The sequence below is a fragment of the Lethenteron reissneri genome, chromosome 52 (assembly GCF_015708825.2).
Source record: "Lethenteron reissneri isolate LAM-NWPU_2019-01 chromosome 52, ASM1570882v1, whole genome shotgun sequence".
Lineage (NCBI taxonomy): Eukaryota > Metazoa > Chordata > Hyperoartia > Petromyzontiformes > Petromyzontidae > Lethenteron > Lethenteron reissneri.
In genome coordinates, this window is record NC_083830.1 from 11,073,343 (window position 1) to 11,096,582 (window position 23,240).

The following is a 23,240-nucleotide window of genomic DNA, read 5'->3' on the forward strand; positions in this document are numbered from 1 at the left end:
ATCACTATCAATATCATCAACAGCATCAACATCACCATCATCAACATCACTATCAATATCATCAACAGCATCAACATCACCATCATCAACATCACTATCAATATCATCAACAGCATCAGCATCACCATCATCAACATCACTATCATCAAGATCATCATAATCAATATCATCAATATGAACATCATCAACATCACCATCAACATCATAAACATCATCAACACCACCATCATTCCCATCAACGTGACCAATCATTAATGTCATCAACAGCATCATCAACATTATGAACATCATAATGAACATCATCAATGTCATCATCATCGATATCATCAACATCATCCACATCATAAATATAATCAACATCATCATCATCCTCTACATAATCATTAACATCATCAAAATCATCAACATCACCAGCATCACCATCATCAACATCATTATCATCAACATCAACATCACCAGTATCACCATCATCAACATCACCATCATTATCATCACCATCAACATCACCATTACGATTGTAGTGTCTTAAAAATACTACTCACACCAACACGTTGTAACAAGTCACCTGCTTACACTTCATTCACTTATTCTTGCATCAGTTGTAGGCACACCTATAACTATCTATAGGTCACTTATGTTTAACTTCTCCCCACTCTTATCTACCTTTCACCTCATTTATCCTGCAGCTTTGCTCTCAGCGTCTCCGCACACAGCAGCGGTCGACCCCGTTGGCACCTGCGTCGCCCCTGAACACCTGGTGGTCTGCCCGTGCAAACCTCACGTTGCACAAGTGCACCTGCTTGCCCTCAGTTGACCTCGGTTAACTGTGCGCACCGCGTATTTCACTCCTCTACATCACCCCCCCCCCCCCCATGGATAAAAACGCAGCCGTCCCGGTTGTCAAATATATGCAAGCGTGCACGTATCTGTTGTGACCGACCCATGAACTAACGTAATCGTGAGTAGTGACCGTGGAAGAGCAACGATAACAACATAATCATCACCATCGTCACAATCAATATCACCATCATCAACATCAACATCAACTTCGTGAACATCACCATCGTCAACATCACCAATATCACGAACATCAACATCATCATGATCACCATCATTAACATCATCGTCATCATGAATATCATCATAATCAACATTAACATAATCAATATCAAAATTAGTGAGCACCATGTTAGAGAGTGACCACGTGTTAGACAGTGACACGTGTTAGACAGAGACACGTGTTAGACAGAGACACGTGTTAGATAGTGACACGTGTTAGATAGTGACCACGTGTTAGATAGTGACACGTGTTAGACAGTGACCACGTATTAGATAGTGACACGTGTTAGATAGTGACACGTGTTAGATAGTGACACGTGTTAGACAGAGACCACGTGTTAGATAGTGACACGTGTTAGACAGTGACCACGTGTTAGATAGTGACACGTGTTCGACAGAGACCACGTGTTAGATAGTGACACGTGTTAGACAGTGACCACGTGTTAGATAGTGACACGTGTTAGACAGAGACCACGTGTTAGACAGAGACCACGTGTTAGACAGTGACCACGTGTTAGATAGAGACTACGTGTTAGACAGTGACCACCTGATTATATCATAAGTTTTTAATGCATCCATTAAATCAAACAAACCAACGGAAATATTATAATTTTGCTGAATTTTAGCTGCATTCGTTGAATACCGAAAAGCAAAGAAATTCCGGTCTGGGTTTGGGCATTCAGAGTCTCATGAGAAGAATCGTCCGGCTCGGTTGCAGCAATGCGGGGTGAGTGGCACGAGAACAACAGGTGGATGATAGCCGATGGACAGTCACGGAGAGTCACGATCGGTCACGATCAGTCACGATCGGTCACGATCAGTCACGATAGGTCACGATAGGTCACGATAGGTCACGATCAGTCACGATAGGTCACGATCAGTCACGATAGGTCACGATCAGTCACGGACATTCACGAACATTCACGATCGGTCACGGTGTGGCAGCGATAGCCACGGACTGGGAACATGGGACACGTGCCCAGGACATGAACTCACCCCCCACCTCTTACCCCCCACCTCTTACCCCCCCCACCTCTTACCCCCCACCTCTTACAACCCCCCCACCTCTTACCCCCCCCACCTCTTACCCCCCCCACCTCTTACCCCCCACCTCTTACAACCCCTCCCCACCTCTTACCCCCCCCACCTCTTCCCCCCCCCACCTCCTACCCCCCACCTCTTACAACCCCCCCACCTCTTACCCCCCCCCACCTCTTACCCCCCCACCTCTTACAACCCCCCCACCTCTTACCCCCCCCCCACCTCTTACCCCCCACCTCTTACAACCCCCCCACCTCTTACCCCCCCACCTCTTACCCCCCCTACCTCTTACCCCCCACCTCTTACAACCCCCCCAGCTCTTACCCCCCCCCACCTCTTACCCCCCACCTCTTACTCCCCTCCACCTCTTACCCCCCCCACCTCTTACCCCCCACCTCTTACCCCCCCCCCACCTCTTACCCCCCTCCACCTCTTAGAAGCTTCGTGAAATTCAATTCCGCTTCGCTGCTCATTAAGCGTCACGCCAGCCCGCGTGATCGCTCTTATCGTGTCACACATCTTCCCCCCTCTACCCCCCCCTCTACCCCCCCCCTCTACCCCCCCCCCCCACCGCCACCGGCTCTTCCCGCTCCCCGCCCCACTTTGATCCCTCCCCTCAACCTCTCGACTCCCCCCTTCCCCCCTCCCCACTGCTCCCCCGGAATCCCCCACGCGCCCCCTGCCTCTCTCCATGAGCTCTCAGAGATGGAATGGACCAGTGAAGAATCAAGCAGAGCCATGACTCTGCTGCTGCCGCTGTTGTTGTTGATGTTGTTGATGTTGTTGTTGATGTTGTTGTTGATGTTGTTGATGATGTTGTTGTTGATGTTGTTGATGTTGTTGATGTTGTTGTTGATGTTGTTGATGTTGTTGTTGATGTTGTTGTTGATGTTGTTGTTGTGGATGATGTTGTTGATGTTGCTGTTGATGTTGTTGTTGTTGATGTTGTTGCTGCTGTTGTTGTTGTTGCTGTTGTTGTTGTTGATGTTGTTGTTGATTTTGTTGTTGATGTTGTTGATGATGTTGTTGATGTTGTTGATGTTGTTGTTGATGTTGTTGTTGATGTTGTTGATGTTGTTGATGTTGTTGTTGTTGATGATGAGACATTGAATGGCCAAACCGGCCCAGAGCCTCGCTTGTATCGAACCAACTCTGCTGATGAGACGGAACTCCCAGAAGGCCGTGCGTGTGTGTGTTGTGGACTGGGGTGGCGGGGGGGCAGGCGGGGTGTAGCACGCATCCAGCAGTGGGTAGATCACGGCTGGTGACGATGATGAACCCGCCGCCGACTTGAGTTTGGGACCCGGGCACGGCTCACATCAGTGGCATGTGGGCCCGCTCTCCCCTCCTCCTCCTGCTCCCCCTGCTCCCCCCCGCCCTCCTTCTTCCCCCTCCCCCTCCTTTCTCCCCTCCTCCTCCTCCAACTCGCGCTGAACCCGCGTGGTGAAGTATGGCCAAGCAACTGCCATGACTCACGCGGCCATGGTGGTGACGCTCATCCATCCAGCAGTGGCTTGAGTGACCAAGGGTCCTACGCGTGATAATTGTTTATTTTGTTATTCACGATGAGACCTCCTTTACCAGTAGCACAATATAGTAATAGAGACTAGGCTCTTAGAAAAGCTGTCTCGGGTGTGGACCAATCAACTTCAAGGACAGTGCATATCATTATCAGAGTTGTTTATTTTTGTTTGCATTTTGACTGCTTGTGTTGTGGTTATTGCAAACATGACCACTTGTATAAAGGTGTCAGTTTTTGTACCAGATGAAAAGGTAAAAATCAATTACTATATTTTATTATTCACGATGTGAATAGAGAGGGAGAGAGGGGGAAAAAGGGTCAGAGAGTAGGAGCGCGAGGGAGAGAGGTCAGGGAAAGAGGTCAGGGAGAGAGGTCAGGGAGAGGGAGAGAGGTCAGGGAGAGAGGTCAGGGAGAGGGAGAGAGGTCAGGGAGAGAGGTCAGGGAGAGAGGTCATGGAGAGGGAGAGAGGTCAGGGAGAGAGGTCAGGGAGAGGGTGAGAGGTCAGGGAAAGGGAGAGGGAGAGAGAGGATCACGCCGGTCACCAACAAGGAGAAGATCCCGTTCCTGCACTTCATGAGGAGTAACCTGGCTGGGATCCCGGACGACGAGTGCGTGATTGTGGGGGGCGACCACAACTGCACAATCGGCGCCCGGGATCGTTCATAGAGGCAGCCGGGGGGAGTTGGGCCGAAGAGGGAGATGCAGGGACTCCTGGAGGAAGCCACCTTGGTGGACGTGTGGCGCATACATCACCCGGGCCGACGCCAGTTCACGTACACGAGGACGAGGCGCGATGGCTCGGTGACACAGTCCAGGCTCGACAGATTTTACATCTCAAAGAGCTTTGTGACGTGCGCCATAACGTCTGGCATCAGGGCGGCACCCTTCACGGACCACAACCTCATAGTGCTCCGTGTCAGGCTGGAGAGGGCCCGCGAGGGCGCGTCCCACTGGCATTTTAACAACTCGCTGCTGGAGGATGGCGCCTTCATAGAGATGTTTGAGGACTTCTGGGAAGAGTGGCGAAAAACCAAAACGCAGTTCGACTCTCTGGCCCAGTGGTGGGATATGGGCAAAGTGCACACCAGGCTGTTGTGCCAACAATACACCTGGGGGAGCACTAGACTGAAGAAGGCGGACTTCACCGACATGAAAGCCCGAGTCCTCGATTTGGAGGGTCGCCTCGCCGAGGACAGTGACCTGCTCTTCTCCGAGAACACGAGGAGAGGGAGCGTCTCTAAGGGCTACAGGAGGAGCAGACGAGGGGGGCGTGTGTGCGATCCCGGGTGAAGCTCGTCACCGACCTCGACACGGGATCCCCGCTTTTCTACTCCCTCAGGAGGCAGAACAGGAGACGTAAATCCATGGAGTGCCTCTTTGATGGGGACGGTGTCCTGGCGCACGATCTCCAGCAGAAGTCGACCATCATCAGAGACTTCTACGGGAGCCTGTTCTCTCTGGAAGAAACATCGGGAGCGGCCCAGGCAGAGGCATCGAGCGGTCTACCCACCCTGGAGGAAGACGGGAAAGAGCTGCTGGAGCAAACGCTCGCCAGGAATGACCTTGACGCAGCTGTAGGAGGACTGGCCCCAAATAAATCCCCAGGGTTAGACGGACTAACAGGGGAGTTTTACGCCGCTTTTTGGCCATTCCTACGGGAGGACTACAGAGAGGTGCTGGAGGAAGCCTCAGTGACCGGGGTGATGCCTCAGTCTTGGAGGAGGGCGGTGGTCACTCTGCTTGCCAAGAACGGAGACCTGAGGCACCTACAAAACTGGCGTCCAGTGTCCCTCCTGAACACAGACTACAAATTATTGACGAATGTTCTCTCCCTGCGACTGAAAGGGGTGATTGCACAAGTCGTAAACAGGGACCAGTCCTACACCATCCCCGGACGAACCATCCACGACGGCATCTTCCTGGTCAGGGACCTCATCGCGGTGCCCCAGAGGTTGGGCATCCCAGTCGCGTTTCTGGCCCTTGACCAGGAAAAAGCTTTTGACAGAGTGGACCACAAATACCTACTGGGTTTTCGAGATGGTTTTGTCCGAACAATTCGTCTACTCTACACCAAGGCGGAGTGCGTGATCAAGGTCAACGGCGCCCTCACTGCCCCGGTCAAGTTCGAGCGAGGAGTGAGACAGGGATGCCCTTTGTCGGGCCAACTTTCTGTGCTCGGTGGCAGAAAACGGAGAGCTCTGCATGGAGATATGAGCTACCATCGGAGACCATAGGACTGCAAGGAGTGCTGGGTGCAGATGCAGCACTTGTCGTAGCTTAAATAATAACATAGAAAAGAAGGGGAACATAGAGAGAGAGAGAGAGACAGTAGGGAAGGGGGGGGGGTAGAGAGAGAGAGGGGTAGAGAGAGAGAGGTGGTAGAGAGAGGGGGTAGAGAGAGAGGGGGTAGAGAGAGGGGGTAGAGAGAGAGAGGGGGTAGAGAGAGGGGGTAGAGAGATAGGGGGGTAGAGAGAGGGTAGAGAGAGAGAGAGAGGGGGTAGAGAGAGGGGATAGAGAGAGGGGGAAGGGGTAAGGAGGAGGAGGAGTAGAGTGTGCTTCTCCGTCTTGATGTTTGTGTGTCTACGAAGAAAGTAGCACAGAATGATTTTGTTTCACAAAGGGAAAATACGTAAAATATTTCATTTTAAAAGGGGAAGGGGGGGGGGCACATAAAGCAAAGCAATGAAAAAATAAATGAAATGATGAAAGAAGCAAAAAAATAAGAGGGAGAGAGGGTGAGAGAGAGGGAGAGAGAGGGTGCGACATGTTCATGCAGAGCTCCTCGCCTTTTCTCTACAACTTAACTTTCTTAATCTTTTTTCTTGGGATGCATTTTCACTGACAGTAAGTGTCTTGCTTTCTACACGTTATGATTACTTGTTTCCTTATTTAGACTTCTTTTTTTTCGTTGTTCTTTTCTTTTTAAAACTGTTCAGGGCGTGGCTGTGCTCTCTGCAGTGTAATGGTGTCTTTGTTCTCCACACAATCCCCCACTTTAATTTGAGAGTTGATTTCATAATTGCGCTTTTTTATTTTCACGTCGATTTTGAGTTATTTTGTTCCTCAAACTATTTTTGAGCTTTGTGATTTTTTTCGTGATATTTTTTTTTCGTCCTTCTGTCTGGTGTGTTTCCACGTGAATACACCCACGAGACTGTGTCAGTAAGTCTCGAGGTGAAGACAGGGTGTCAGCGAGGCTGGATGCAAAGACAAGGTGCCAGCAAGTCTGGAGGGTCTCGGTTGGGAAATTCCCCCAGAGAATCCACGAGGATAAAAGCAGGACAAGAAGGGATGTTTGGGGCCTGTGGAGAGGGACTCGGGCCGTCATCGCTGTCTTCACGTCGGTGCTGTCTTCACGTCGTAGCTGTCTTCACGTCCTCACTGTCTTCAAGTCATCACTGTCTACTCGGTCATACGATCTCCACGTCGGCATTATTTCATGACGACGTGGACCTAAGCTACGTTACGTACATTAAAAGATACCTCTAAAATTCGAGTCCGGAGTCATTGCAACTGGTGTCAGGAGTGGCAAGAATTAAATGTTAAGGTACGTCAGAAGAAAAAACCCACCGGGTGAAACTTCGGACGAAGGAGAGAAAGTTGAAGAAGCCCCCCTCCAAGCCGCCCCGGGAACAGGGATCCTGGTCAACGAAACCCTGGAACGATCGGGAATGGCGGGAGAAGACGGAGCCGGACGCCAGAAATTGCAGCCACAAGCCACCGAGGGGTGGCAGGAGGTTGCAGGGCGGCTCGACCTGCTCCTCACGGCCGTCACACAGCTCTCACTGCAGCTGGCCGTGACGGCGGCGAGCAGGGGAGCCGTGGAGAACATGGGAGGAGACGCGACTGAAGAGCCCTCGCGATCGGCAGCCACGATGCTTGCTGCGGCGGAGCCAGGGTGATCGCCGAGCACAAATGCCGCCGCGACTGCGGCGTATGCGATGCAGGAAGCGGCTGCCATTTCTGCCGCGATGCAGGAACCGGCGGCCATTACTCCCACAGCCGATGCAACATGGAAACCGACCGCCATGGCAACAGCGTCCCGGGGAGCAGCTGAGCCGGCTTCGAGGACGCAAGAGATAGCGTCAGATCGACCGTGACGGCTGCCCCCCGTTAAATAATTCGTCGCTGCGGGCGGGGACTGGGCTGCTTTTTCTCGCAATTTTGAGGTGGCCTACCAGTTCGTAGGGTTGACGGAAGAGGAGGCTCTGTGGGTCCTGCCAACGGCCCTCGACGATGACGCTCTTGTGGCATTCCGAGCCATTCCAGTCGAGGGTCACAATTCGACGGGCCTACAGGGAGATGGCAGCAGTCTTTGAGCCACCATCCAACACACGTTAGAAGTTCCTGCAACGGAGGTGGGGGGAGGCTGAAATGCCCTCGCTTTGATGGTGCATGGGCAGGCGGCCTAACCTCGTATGGATCTGGCCGCACTGGACTCGCTAACGATGGAGAAATTGCCGGTGTTGGCACAGGAGACGGGGATCTTGCTGCCTGTCGTTGATGAAGAAGCGCAGACGTCCCTATGGGTGGCCAGGTGCCTGCAAGCTCATGGCAGCATGAACCGGCGACCTCGGGTAGTAGCCTGGGCAGGTGAGCCCCTGTTGAGCGGTGCCTCGACCGCCCGATCAGCAAGGAGCAACCACACGACGGCGCAGCAGGATTCGGAGCTGGAGAGGGAAGGGACTACGGCATTACACGGCTGGGTTCAGCGGCAGGGGGAGACCTCGCGGCGTCCTCGAGATTGGAGGCCTAGAGGGGAGGTGACCCCCCGCAGCAGAGACCTGCCATCACCTGCTTCAGATGTGGTCAGCCTGGACACATCGCCCGAGGATGCCTGAGTGACGCCCGACCAACTGCTGCGTCACCTACATCCAATCTTCCGCTGATGTCCGCTACACAACCCCAGCAGGCAAAGTCGTGACACACCAGACACCCGGCCCGAACCACCTCACGCATCTACGTCACAGAGTTCGAACGTCATTTACATCCCTCATCCCTTAGCCATCGGCGAGGTACAGCAAGTGCCCACTCTAGGAGGCTGGCCACATTCGAGCACCCAATGGATGAAGTTGGCTCGCAGGGTTGTGGCAGCATCGACCTGCACATCGGCAGTGGCTGGCTACATCGAAGGGGTGGAGGTACGCGTGTTAATAGACACCGGGGCCTCGGCCACTATCATCTCACTAATCATTTTTGACACGTTGCCATCAGGGAGCCGTTGCGTTACGCCAGTAAGGAATGGGAGTATTGCGGCTAATGGAGGGAGCATAGGAATCGTGGGCCAGGTAGAAGCTCGTGTAAAGATTGGGGAATTGGAAATTACGGGACCTTTATTGATTTCCAAAGCACTGGTAGTACCATGTCTCTTGGGTACTGATTTATTTAGTAAAATGCCTATAAAAATTCTGACGGATTTAGGATGTATCGAAATGCCGTCAGAACAGCAATTATTTTTTCTGAACTCCCCGGCTAAAAGTCAGGTTGCGAATGGTTCCATTGTGGCCTTGGTAAAGGGATCAATAGAGATTCTGCCAGGCACGCGAATGTTAGTCCCTCTACGATACTGCAACCGCCTTAACTTGACTGATCCTGAGGCAGGAGTGCTCCTCACTCCTGCTCCTCACTCCTGCTCCTCACTCCTTCAAACACAGCGACCCGGGGCCTCACGCTGGTGGGGGCGCAGATGATTTTAGGGGTGAACCAGGAGCCACTTTTACAGGTCCTAAATGTAGGAGTGAGACCCGCAGTGGTCCAGGCGGGCACGGTGCTGGCTCACACGACAGCTGCAGGTTGCGAGGCTGCTGAGTCCGCTGGGGGGGACATGATAGGCACAGTGGACGAAAGGGCCGAGGTTAATGAAAAATGGGCAGAAGAATTGTGCAGGTAAAACCAAAACATATTCGAGGCACAACGCAACGATTTGCGGTCATTGCTACAACAATTTTAAGACAATTTTAGCAAGAGCAAATTCGACATTGGTCGTACCTCGCTGCTACAGCATCACATTGATACGAGCGATGCTGCTCCCATTTGACCGAACTCATATCGGCTGAGTCCTGACGAAAAGGAAAATGTACAGCTGGCAGTAGAGGAAATGTTGGCAGCGGATATAATCTCACCATCAACAAGCCCCTGGGAAGCACCGGTGGTATTGTTTAAAAAGCAGGACGGAAGCCTGAAATTTTGTGTTGATTTCCGAAAATTGAACAAAGTCTCAGTAGCAGATGCATATCCGCTTCCACAGATGGACGACTCCCTTGAAGCAATATCGGGCGCCCATTTTTTTTTCATATTGGATTTACTTTCGGGGTTCTGGCAGCTGCCCTTGGACGAATCACCAAAACCAAAAACTGCATTAGAACACCTCAAGGGCTGTACCATTTCAATTGTCTTCCCATGGTATTATATTCTGCACCAGCCACATTTCAGAGGCTCATGGAGTTAGTCCTAGCAGGACTGCAATGGATTCGTGCCTCATTTATTTGGATAATGTGATTATATTCGGTCGCACGTTCGAGGATCACTTGCAACGGTTGCGAGCGGTAGTCTCTAAAATACGTTAGGCTATTCTAAATTTTATACCTGCAAAATGTCATATTTTACAAACCTCAGTGCGTTATTTGGGCCACATTGTTAGCGCTTCTGGCATAGCTACAGATCCATTTGTTTGCCATTTATCTTGGACACGGATGCCAGTGACCTGGGCATAGGGGCTATTCTCTCTCAAGTTAAAGGCGGGGTTGAGAGGGTTATTGCTTACGGAAGTCGGGTCCTCACATCAGCAAAACAGCGGTATTGTGTCACCCGCCGAGAACTTTTGGCCATGGCCCACTTCACCCAACAGTATAGGCCGTACCTACATGGCAGGGAGTTCGTTATTCGTACTGACCATGCAGCCCTGCAGTACTCCCTACGAGCTCTCGCGCTGGCTAGAGATACTGCAAGAGTATTCCTTGCGAGTGGTCTATCGAAAGGGCTTGAGGCACTGCAACGCGGATGCATTATCTCGGTTGCCACCGGAAAATAATGTGCTTGTGCGTTGGGTGCGGGACGCTGCAGACCTCCTGCAGCTGGGTTGCCAAAGGCCGTGGCTGCGCTTGGTGAGACCGAACCAGCCGGGGTGGTTCCACTCACGGATAATACTGTGGGGCTCACGCTGCTAGAATGGGGGCAACTCCAAATGGAGGACAACTCTCTGTTAACTTTGCGGCGCCACGCTGAAAGCAAATCACCACAACCCAACCTCTAAGGGAGTCTCGCGAGTTGTGCTCCAACAAGGGTTGTTGATGAGATGGAACGAGGTCGCAGAGCGTCAGTGCCTAGTAGTCCCCACTTCCCTGTGGGGAAAACTAACTCGAGTGGAACACGAAATTATGCTGTTGCACCCTGGCAGCCGGAAAACACTCCTAACCTTACAACGGTACTTTTATTGGCTGGGGATGTCAAATGATGTCCACCATATTGTGGCGGGTTGCACGGAATGTGCGCGCCGAAAGCCCCCATTGAAAAAATCTCAGCCCCCGTTACAATTCATCACAGTGTCCCAAATCAATGAAATGGTGGCACTAGACATCCTGGGACCATTTCTGTGTACATAAAGGGAAACAAGTTTCTATTGGTTGGGGTAGAATATTTTACCCACTGGCCTATGGCTTGGCCACTGCCTGACCAAACATTTGCATCCATCGCAGAGGCATTCCTCCATGGCTACGTTTTGGACAAGGGGGCCCCTGAGCAGCTTATCACTGACCAGGGGCGAAATTTTTCATCCAAACTGCTGCGCGAAGTGTGTGAGGCACTAGGCACTAAAACGATTAAAACATCACCATACCATCCTCAATTGGATAGGATGATAGAACGCTTGCACACACAGAACACTAACATCTATGCTCTGCCAAGTGGTAAATGAGGCACAAACTGATTGGGACTTGTATGTTCCGGGAGTTCTCACAGCATATCGAATGGCCCCACACGCCTCTATGGGATTCTCCCCGTTTTCTCTTATGTATGGCCGGGAGAATGAATCAACCATAGAAACTCAATTGGGTACAGCCTCAGGGAAGAAGAGTAAAACATCCATTTCCAGGCCAATGCTCGTTACGCTGAGTCGTGTGTCAGAGTAGCGCGAGGCAGCCAGGGAAAACACCATCAGAGCGCAAGCCGCTAATGAAAAGAACACCGGGCGGCGGGAACATGTGCTTCCATGGGCGGTCGGGGACAGGGCATGGTTACATTGCCCACAGGTTCCGTCGGGTACGTCTCCTAAGTTGCACCGCCCATGACAAGGTCTAGTGGAGGTCATAGAGGTGAAACGGCCGCAGTGTGGGCGTCGCCGCTGGTTTATCCACCCGTCACGTCTCAAACCTTACGTACATCCAAACCCAGACAGCTCATCCCCATGTCCTGTAAGGCCGATGTCTGGTGTGTTCGACGTGCCGAGGCGCTCGGCTACAGAAACTGCACGCCAAAGGAAAGTTGTAGTGCCGCCCACAGTTTCCACACCCTCTATTAGCCCGGGGTGTCCCAAGACTCTGTCACGTGTAATAAAAGACTCCATCAGGCACTGCTGGTCTCCGCTTGTCTTTTATTCAGGTTCATCTCCACACCCCGCTGGTCTCCTCCATGGACTAGCGTCGTCTCGCGCGCGCCCCGCGCACGCTCCCTCTTGCGTGCCATGCACGCTCCTCCGTTAGCTTCTCTATTCCCGCACTCCGCACACCGCTGGCCGACGGCGTGCTGAGGTCCTTCGGCCTCGTGGCCGATGGCGCGGATCTCTCTCTCACCACCCAACGTGGCTCAGACTCTTAACTTCCCCGACTGCCCCGATCTCTTCCGGGCTCCCACTTATATGCATTCCCCCCACGTGACCCTGACTCCTCCCCTTCTGGATCATCAGATCCGGCCCCGCTGGCTCCGCCCCCATTCACCTCGCCTTCCATTGGAGCCGAGGTGAACGGTGGCCCCTCCCACACGCCCCGCAGACCAGGCTCCGCCCCCCAACACCCCAGGCCGTGTGATTGGACCCGAGCCCAGCAACAACCCCATTTACGCCGCATCACACTTGCAAGGGACCGAACTTGGGAGCTCGCTCGAGTTCATCAAAGGATGCCGGGGATGGGCCCACCCCCCCAAGGCAGTTGGGTGAACCCTTAATGCCCGGGGCGGCACAAGATTCTGCAAGAGACCAGGGACGGCACCGAGAAGCCGCTCAAAGTGCGCAAGGATGTGCTAGTAGGCCCAAAACCAACCCTGGGACATTCAAGATCCCCCTCTTGAGCCACGTGCAGATGTTTTGTTGTTAAATGTGTTATTGTTGTTGTTACTGGGTGACTGGGGTCACACTACTCATCCTTTAAAATAGACTGTTCAGTTCGCGATGGTCGTATGTTCGATTACAAAATTCCTTACTAAAGTTCTGCCCTAACGAACGGTCCCACAAAAAATGGTTAATAGTCGAGACGGCTAAAATTTTTTAAGAGGGGGGGGGGTGATGTAAAGACTGTGTCAGTAAGTCTCGAGGTGAAGACAGGGTGTCAGCGAGGCTGGATGCAAAGACAAGGTGCCAGCAAGTCTGGAGGGTCTCGGTTGGGAAATTCCCCAGATTGTCCAAAAGAGACATCTGGGGAAATTCCCCCAGAGAATCCACGAGGATAAAAGCAGGACAAGAAGGGGTGTTTGGGGCCTGTGGAGAGGGACTCGGGCCGTCATCGCTGTCTTCACGTTGGTGCTGTCTTCACGTCCTCTCTGTCTTCAAGTCATCACTGTCTGCTCGGTCATACGATCTCCACGTCGGCATTATCTCATAACGACGTGGACCTAAGCTACGTTACGTGCAATAAAATAAACCTCTAAAGTTCGAGTCCAGAGTCATTACACTAGCACTGTACCACACGAGTTGGTGTGAGTGCTGTGCACCCCCCTTTAGACCTGCTTTAATTTCGTGCTGTGTGTTCACGTTATTATCATTTTGTTGGCGTGCTTCTTTTTCTAACATTTCTGTTTTCTTCCCGTGTAAAATACTGAGGACTATAACAAGCTTTACCTTCTCTCCAGGAGAGCTTTGGGTGAATAGCAGTAATAGTATTAAGATAGGCCATCTTTATATCATTACTTTCATTTATTTTTGGTAACAAAACATTCGATCGAAGTCTACATGGAAGCGCTGGGCGCCATCGTGCCTGAAGGTTTAATAAAAGTACGCCTCCAAGATGAAAAGATGGCAAACGCTGCCATGGAGAAGGGGCTGACTGTTAACGATTGGCACCTCACCTTGGAGCCACTGTCATCGCCATCGGTACGCGTAATCGTATCCAACGTCCCCCCCTACATTCCTGATAAAGACATACAAGAAATTCTAGATTTGAAGTTTTCGTGACTGCAAGGATCTATACTCTTTGTTTTTTCGGTAAAGTTACGTAGGTTAAAAAAGAAAACAAATAAATTAAATCACGACGTTTCGGAGGCAACACAAGCTTCCGTCTTCAGCTGGAACCGTCACAGCAAAACAGTGATACAGCAATTACTGATACAGTACATTTGCTGTGACGGTTCCACCTGAAGACGGAAGCTTGTGTTGCCTCCGAAACGTCGTGATTTAATTGATTTGTTTCATTTTTTAACCTATGTGACTCTACCGACAAAACCACAGAGTACATACAAGACAACCTGGCTAAGTTGGGCACACTGACCACCAACCTACAGCGTGTGCCTTTAGGCTGCAAAAATGCTGCCTTGAGGCATGTATTGTCTTTCAGAATGCAGGTCTACATGCTGGTGCCCAATGGGCAACTTGAGGAGGGCTCCTTTACAGTTGAAGTACCGGTGAGGACGCTTGACGCCGAGGTTGAGGCACACGTATATTTATTTCACAATACAACAGTGGGCATATACACACTCGAGGGGGTATCGGCCCCCTCACCCGTATAACTCGGGATACACCCCTAGCTAACTCTGTCCTAGCCCCGAATCCTCCACTAATGGGCTAGGGGAGGCTAACTGGCCCGACACTGGTAAGTCGGGCCCGGTACCCGGAGTTCCAGACCAGCTCTTACAAGAGCACCGGCTCTGGCTTTCGGGACCACGCCGCTGGCTCAGTCCTGTCCGGCCCTGAAAAGGACATCGAACCAGGGGAGTCCAGGGCTCTATCTAAGACGTCTTCAGTCTTGTTCCCTTAGCTTAAACATAACTGACTCGAGCCCTTTGAACATCCCCTTTTATACCCAACCCCTCCCTGAGGGGTGGGGCCCCGGGGGATCATAACGTTCGAACCAGCCCCCCCCAGGGTGTCTGGCTCGGACGTCGTAGAGGGCACCTCCTCGTGCACTTACGTAGCCCCGCCCACTGTGTTTGTTTTCCATAGGCTGCCATGCATAACGGGCCCTCTCTTTAACACCCCTACATCACCCCCCCCCCCCCCCGCATAGCTTGCAGCCGTCCCGGCTGCCAACATACAAAAATGACAATAAAAGTGCATTTACACCTTGACCGCGCGTGTGCCTCACTATTTTTCAACAATAACAAGAACAGCAACAAGAACACAACAAAATGCAACAGCAAGAAGAGAAAACAACCCGACGCACCCCCCCCCTTGAATAAATACGAATTCCGTAAAAAAAACAACCTATATACAATTTGCAGGGAACCCACCATACACACAACACCAGGTGAACCCAACGTATGTACATTCAATGGGCAGGGAACACACCACCCACACAACACACGATGAACACAACCTATGTACACATCTTCCGGCCTCATAACAGTCTGCGCATTTTTGCGCGTGTCCTTGCAGCGGGCCCCTCACACGGGGTAACCCCGGGTGGCGGACCGTCAGGTGGCAATTGTCCGTCCCGGAGTGAGTCATCTGATGCCGCGCGACCGTCGGTATCCCCAGGAGGGGTGGTCGGGCGTGAGCCCGTCAGTCCTGATGCACCTGGAGGTGGCACGGCCGGCAAGGCATTAGGTGAGAACGATGGAGACGGACCCAATGAGTCGGTCGACCCCCCACACGTTTGGCCACGCATGTGTGAAGTTGGTTTGTGTACCGCAACGAAGGGTTTTAACCTAGAGGGGTGCACGAACCATCGCCGCTTCCCCCATTTAATGCGCACGCACTGTGGTCGCAAAACTTCGACCACCTCCACAGGGCCCCGCCACGGCCGCACGAGCTTAGAGGAGGTAGCCAGTGGCACTTGGGGACAGTGCAGCCATGCCTTGTCCCCCGGCTTCCACTGTATCATGTGCGCCCGACCCAGCCTGAGGCGCTCATTCGCCTTTTGACGGAGGTCCGAGTTTAGCATTGCAGCATCCCGCGCCTCTGTTAATTTGGCCAGATTAAATTTGACGTGGTCAGCCAATTTAGTTTTCCCTTGCGGCTCGGGGATCTGCAGCTGGGCGCGAACAGGCGGGTCGGGTTCGCGACCGTACATGAGGTAAAAGGGGGAAAATCCCGTAGCTGCATGGGGTGCCATCCGGTATGCCGCCAAGACCCCTTGAATATGCAGGTCCCAGTCAGTCTGTGAGTCCGAGACCTGCTGTGACATCATTGACGTAATGGTGCGATGCAGGCGCTCGACCATCCCGTCAGTTTGCGGGTGATACGGGGAGGTACGAATTTTCTTCGTGCCTAGGAGGTCACAGACTTGTTTGAGTAATTTACCGGAAAAATTTCTGCCCTGGTCGGTCAGCAGCCGCTCCGGAGCACCTTTGTCCAGGACGTATCCCTGAACAAAGGCCTCCACGATGGCTGCTGCCGACTGGTTGGCAAGGGGCCAGGCCATAGGCCAGCGTGTAAAATACTCGACACCAGTCAACAAAAACCTATTGCCCCTGGGGGTGGCGGGAAATGGGCCCAAAATGTCCAGCGCGACAAGCTCATTTATTCTGGACACTTTGATCGATTGCAAGGGTGGGTTAGACTCCCGCGCCGGCGGTTTCCGTTGCGCACACCGAGGGCATGATCCCAATAGATCCCCAACATCCCTCGTCATGCCAGGCCAAAAAAAATCAAGTTGTAGCAGTGCAAGAGTCTTTTGGGTCCCCAGGTGTAATAGGCGCTCATGCGCGGCCCACACCACCTTGCCTCGCAACTCAGAAGGGACCACCAGCCGATGTCGCTGGGATTTGCCGTCCCAATGCATCAGCAGACCTTGCACCATTTCCCATGCATCCGAATCACCCTTCACCCGCCCAGCACCCCCGACGCGACGACGCCACCCGAGGAGGGAGGTATCCTCCATTTGGAGGCGCCCCCATTCAGTGACGGGCAACCCCAACAGGGAATCTCTTCCCTGTTGTTCGATCGAATTAGTAATTAATGTTTCGTCATCGTCGGTGGCTGCCAAGACCGGAACCGATGCGTCCCCTGAAGGCCTGCAACGTCCCGACCCCAGGAGGCATGCACATTCGGGGGTGGTTGGCATGCGCGACAGAGCGTCCGCATTCGTATGGCGAACGCCCTTACGGTAGGTGGTTTCAAAATCAAAGTCCTGGAGAACCTCCAACCATCGAGACAACTGTCCCGATGGTTGTTGAACTCGCAGGGCATACTGTAGTGCCGCATCATCTGTGCGGACGGTGAAATGCCGACCGTACAGATATGGGCGATACTGTTGGATGAAATAGACAATTGCCAACAGTTCCCTACGGGTGACACAATATCTTTGCTCCGCAGGAGACAACACCCGACTACCGTACGCGACCACCCGTTCCACGCCATCAACCACCTGGGAAAGCACACCCCCAATACCCGTGTTGCTCGCATCGGTGTCGAGCAAAAAGGGCTTAGAAAAATTGGGGTAAACCAAGGGAGGGGCTTTTACCAGGGCGTCCCGAAGGGAGCAGAAAGCAGCCTCCTCCTCTTGACCCCAGTGGAACCGAACCCCTTTAGATGTTAAAGCGTGCAGGGGTTTGGCAATTGTCGCAAAATCAGCGACGAACCGTCGGTAATACGACGCGAACCCAATGAAACTCCTGACCTCTCCCACCGAGGTGGGAGTCGGCCAGGAGCTGACACACTGCGTTTTGGCGGGATCGGTAGCAATACCTGAGCGTCCCACGATGTGCCCCAAATAACGCACCGAATCACGCAACAAATGGCATTTTTGGGGTTTGAATTTCAAATTAGCAGCCCGCATCTTTAGGAAAACCGCCCGCAACCTCTGGAGATGTTCATCAAAAGTTTTACCAAAGACGATAACGTCATCCAAATAAATGAGGCACGACTCCCATTGCAATCCAGCCAAAACCAATTCCATCAAACGCTGGAAAGTTGCCGGCGCTGAGTGTAAGCCCATCGGCAACCGGTTGAATTGGAACAGGCCGTGCGGTGTACGGAAAGCAGTTTTAGGCTTTGAATCATCGTCCAGAGGAAGCTGCCAGAATCCTGAAAGTAAATCGAGTGTGGAAAAGAATCGCGCTCCCGCCAAGGCCTCCAGCGATTCATCCATCCGAGGGAGCGGGTATGCATCGGCAACCGAAATTTTGTTAAGGCGCCGAAAATCAACGCAAAACCGCAACGATCCGTCCTGCTTTTTAACCAGGACAATCGGCGCTCCCCAAGGGCTGGTGGAAGGAGAAATGATGTCGGCGGCCAACATGTCATCAATAGCCAATTTGACATGGTCCTTTTCGGTGGGACTCAACCGAAACGGATTTTGGCGAATTGGCGCGCTGTCACCCGTGTCAATATGGTGACGCAGCAGGTGAGTACAACCCAAATCGTATTTATTCCGACTAAAAACGTCGGAAAATTCCCGCAGTAGTGTTTTAAGTTGTTGACGCTCTGAATCTGACAGGTCCGTCGATCCCGCACAAAGCGCCTCGAGCCACCCTTCATCGCTGTCCGAATGCGGTCGCGGCACAGGGACAACGCTGACGTGATTTGCGACGGGTTCCTCACATGGCACCGGCGTTGCGTGAGCAAGCACGGTCCCCTGTGGGACCACCACCGTCTGCGAGCCCACATTGAGGACCGCGATGAAGGGTTCACCGTCCCCTCTTACTATGGTCTGGGCCGGAAGTAAATGAGGTCCACTAACCCCGGCCCTAGACGGCCCCAGCAGAACCCCTTGGGCCCCAATACCCTTAGCGAAGGGCCGCCGAAGTTTCAAAGGAATCAACATTTGCGCCCCCGGAGGGACGCGCACCGTTCTCTCTACGAATGCCGGCACCGTCGCGAACGCCGTCCGAGTCGTAACTGGCGATGGCAGAAACGCCATGCGTCTGCCCGACGGGAGCTCAATACATCCCTGGTCGATTAATATCCTAATCGGCATTTTGGCCAGGAAGTCCGTCCCCAGCAGGCACGGAACCGCCAGCGAGGAGGAAACAAAAATCGGCCCAGACAATTTAATTTCCCCAATACAAATTTGGGCACGAATTTGTCCGATGATGCCAAGTGAGCCCCCGTTAGCCGCATAGAATGGTACGTTAACAGGCATCAAAGGACGGCTCCGGACAGGGAGAATATTGTAAATTAACTCCGAAATAATGGTCGCCGATGCTCCCGTATCGACCAGGATGCGCACTTCAACCCCGTCGATGTGCCCCACAACGGCCGACGACCCCGACGATGCGGCTACCACACGATCGGCCAGCACGGACCACTGGCCGGGTTCGATATGAGTACCCGGAGTGGTGCGTGATGGTGCGATGGTGCGCGATATCGGCCCCCCTCTCGTTGCGGTGTTTGAGTGTGTGACGGGCGTGTGTGTGGGCCAAACGTGTGGGGTGCCGCGACTCGCCGGGTTATGATGGTGGAGCTTGTGATGAGGCCCGTCGTCCCGTTGAGGTGTCGTCCCGCGCTGACGAGGAGAGCGGCACCCCGAGGCGACGTGGCCCCGGACGCCGCAGTTAAAACACCGCGGGAGCGCCGTCGGAGGTGACGGATGGTCGGAACGGCCCGACCCGTCCCGGCCCGACCGTGCTCCCGTCGCCTGTTGCCGTCGGTGGTCGACGGCGTAGAGCTCCTCCGTCGGAAGGGTGGCTGCAGCCACCGCACGCCCCGCCGATGCCCTGCTGGCTTTCCGCCGGAGCGACAGGAGGTTTGCGTGGAGGAGCCGCGCCGCCTGGAGCGATGTCATCTCCGCGTCCTCCTGCGTGACCACAGCGATGTCAAGGTCGTCTGCCAGGAGGAGGATTTTCTCCGTGACTATAGCGTCCACGCCGTCGTCGTCCATACGAGGGAAGGCCGACTTAGCCATCGCCAGGAGGCTCGTCCGGTATGCTAGGGGCGACTCCTTCTCACCCCGCTTGCGGTCGTAAAATTGCTGTCGGCATTCAGCCGATGGTCCATAGACCCCGCCCAGCAGCTGTAGTGCCATCGGTAACGTAGACCGCTTCTCTCTCGGCGCCGATGTGAGGGCGGCGAGCGCGTCGCTGTCGAGGAGCGCCGGCAGCGCGCAGAGAGCCTCCTCATCGGACTATTTCGCCATCTCCTGATGGGCGAGGAAACGTCGGCGAAAACCGGCCCAGTCTCCCTCCGCGCCGATGAACTCCTTCAGCGGGGGCAGTCTCTGATGAAGCGCAGCGGTTGTTGTAGACTCCCGCAGGCTGATGTCACCACCACTCGGCTGTGCGTCGGTGCGAACGGCCGATGGGATCGCCTGTCGCGGTTGTGATGACGCACCCTCCGGCGGTGATGACGCTGCAGCTTCAGCGACGGCGATGTCGGAGCGGATGTCCAGGCTGGCCACGCCCTGAACAGCTGTAGCGTCGATGGCGGGAGTTTCAAATTCGGACTGCTCCGAAATGGCGGGAAGGCGCCCTGGTCGTTGGCTCGCCTCGCCCCGTGTTGGATCACCGGCCCCTAATCGCGTGATGGTCTCCAGCGTGGCGGCAGCGGCATACAGCAGCTCCGCCAGCCTCCCGTGAGCCAGCCGTAACGCGTCTGGCTGCGGCCCCTCTTCATTTCGATGCCCCGGTAAGGAGGCGTCAGGCCCCGGCTGCACCATGTCTTGTGGAGCCGTCTCGGGCTTGACGATCTCGGCAGTGTCTTCCTCCTGCGGTACTTTGGCCCGCGCTGTTTTCCGCGTGTCCATGTTCGAATTACTTCTGACACCAGTTGAAGTACCGGTGAGGACGCTTGACGCCGAGGTTGAGGCACACGTATATTTATTTCACAATACAACAGTGGGCATATACACACTCGAGGGGGTATCGGCCCCCTCACCCGTATAACTCGGGATACACCCCTAGCTAACTCTGTCCTAGCCCCGAATCCTCCACTAATGGGCTAGGGGAGGCTAACTGGCCCGACACTGGTAAGTCGGGCCCGGTACCCGGAGTTCCAGACCAGCTCTTACAAGAGCACCGGCTCTGGCTTTCAGGACCACGCCGCTGGCTCAGTCCTGTCCGGCCCTGAAAAGGACATCGAACCAGGGGAGTCCAGGGCTCTATCTAAGACGTCTTCAGTCTTGTTCCCTTAGCTTAAACATAACTGACTCGAGCCCTTTGAACATCCCCTTTTATACCCAACCCCTCCCTGAGGGGTGGGGCCCCGGGGGATCATAACGTTCGAACCAGCCCCCCCCAGGGTGTCTGGCTCGGACGTCGTAGAGGGCACCTCCTCGTGCACTTACGTAGCCCCGCCCACTGTGTTTGTTTTCCATAGGCTGCCATGCATAACGGGCCCTCTCTTTAACACCCCTACACAGTCATAAACAGAGGAATGGCCATAGGCAGTTTTACTGCAGGAAAGTACTGAAATGCAATCTATGCAAAGCAGAGGGGCATGTTTAAAAACACTGCCCAAAGACGGCAAGTGCCCAATCCCACAGTGAGGAGACTGTGGAAAACGGTGATAAAGAAACACCCCAACGGATGACTCAGGAGAGAGCTCCTCACCACGGAGCTCACGCGAGATGGCAGTAGACCCCGCTCCAACTCCAGCTAATGCCATGGAGACTGAGGCTTAGCCAGCCACCCAGCCGTCGTTGACAACCAGACCTCTGAAGAGGAAATTTATGGAGGATTCAGCTTTATTAACTCCAGTCAAGTGGGGATGAGGGCGGTCCTTTTAAAGATCTCCCAGAGTTGGAGTCGGACATCGCACCCACACCTGGGGGAGATACGGAGGAGAGAGAAATTGAATGTGAAACAGAACGGAAAGGTGATTTGCTTTTCAGTCACCTTTCAGATTATTCTTCAGGCGGGGCAACGTTATTTGCACCAGGGTTTACACCCATCATTGTTAACCAAGTTGAGGTAGTACCGGGAAGAACCTCAGTGTTACGATCAAACTTAATGACATGTTGTCCACCTCATTAACATTTATACACCCATCAATGATGCGGATAATCTTTTTCTTTTCAATGCGTTACAGAGCTATCTCAAAAACATCTCAAATGACGAGTGTCTGATGCTTTAAGGAGATTTCAACTGGACGCTGGATGTCCTCGACCGCACTGGCACCGAGCAGTGCAACAGTGGTGTCCTGAACGCCTTGCGGCAGGTGCCCCGCACGTCCAGTCACGTGGACGTGTGGTGGACGTAACATCCGAAGTAGCAAGGTTTCAACTTTACAAGAACCCGAGCTGACAGGACACTGTCGCAGTCAATGATTGACCGTTTCTACATCTCAAAAGGCCTTGATAACAGTGCAGTGCCATCCAGTATTCAGGCTGCACCACTGGCCGATCATCACCTTATACTACTTAACAAATAATACGAGTCCCAAGGGGATCGGCATACTGGCATTTTAATTATGCCCTTTTGGAAGACACCACCTTCACTAATCTTTTTGGGGTATTCTGGGTGGAGTGGCAGGGAAAGAAAAATCTTTTAATAACCTAGCATAGTGGTGGGACATAGGGAAAGTACACATTAAAAACTGTGTCAGTTGTATGCCTGGGGAAACACAAACAACTTTAACCAAGACATTTGTGAGCTAGATAGCAGGGTCCATAATTTAGAGCAAAGGTGGAAGATTAGGGACTATCCAGGCCTACTACAGGTATATGTGGAGACCCTCGAATATCTAAAAGGGTTGCAGAAAGATAAGGCAAAAGGGTCATTTGTGCGCTCTCGTTTTAAATATACCCTTGATATGGACTCGAGCTCAACACTTTCTTCTCATTTGGGAAGTAGAATGGTAAAAATGTAAATCCAGTCTCAGTGCTGAGCAGACTATAAGGTTCTTGCAAAAGCTGCATCTGCAAGGCTTAAGAGCATGTTGGCTCTAGTTATTGGCAATGACCAGGCATACATTGTTCCAGGGAGGACCATCCATGATCACTCCCTCGTCAGGGATTTGATCACTTTGTCGGAGCATTTGGACTTTCCACGTTGCCTTTCTCTCCCTTGATAAAGAGGAAGCCTTTGTCAGGGTGACCACCAGCATCTACTTGGCACTTTCAAAGCTTTTGGTTTTGGGACTTGCTTCATAGGATGGATTAGGTTGCTGTACAACATGGCCCAGTGTCTAGTCAAAGTTAATGGTGGGCTAATTGCTCCTATAGATCTTCTTGGTTCTTTCGGTAAAGTCACGTAGAAGGGAAGTAATAAAATAATAAAAATAAAACATAATAAAACAATTCTCACGACGTTTCGGCCACAACGCAAGCAGCCGTCCTCAGGTGAAAACCAGGTCCGTCGAGGCGACAGAGTCTGTCGCCTA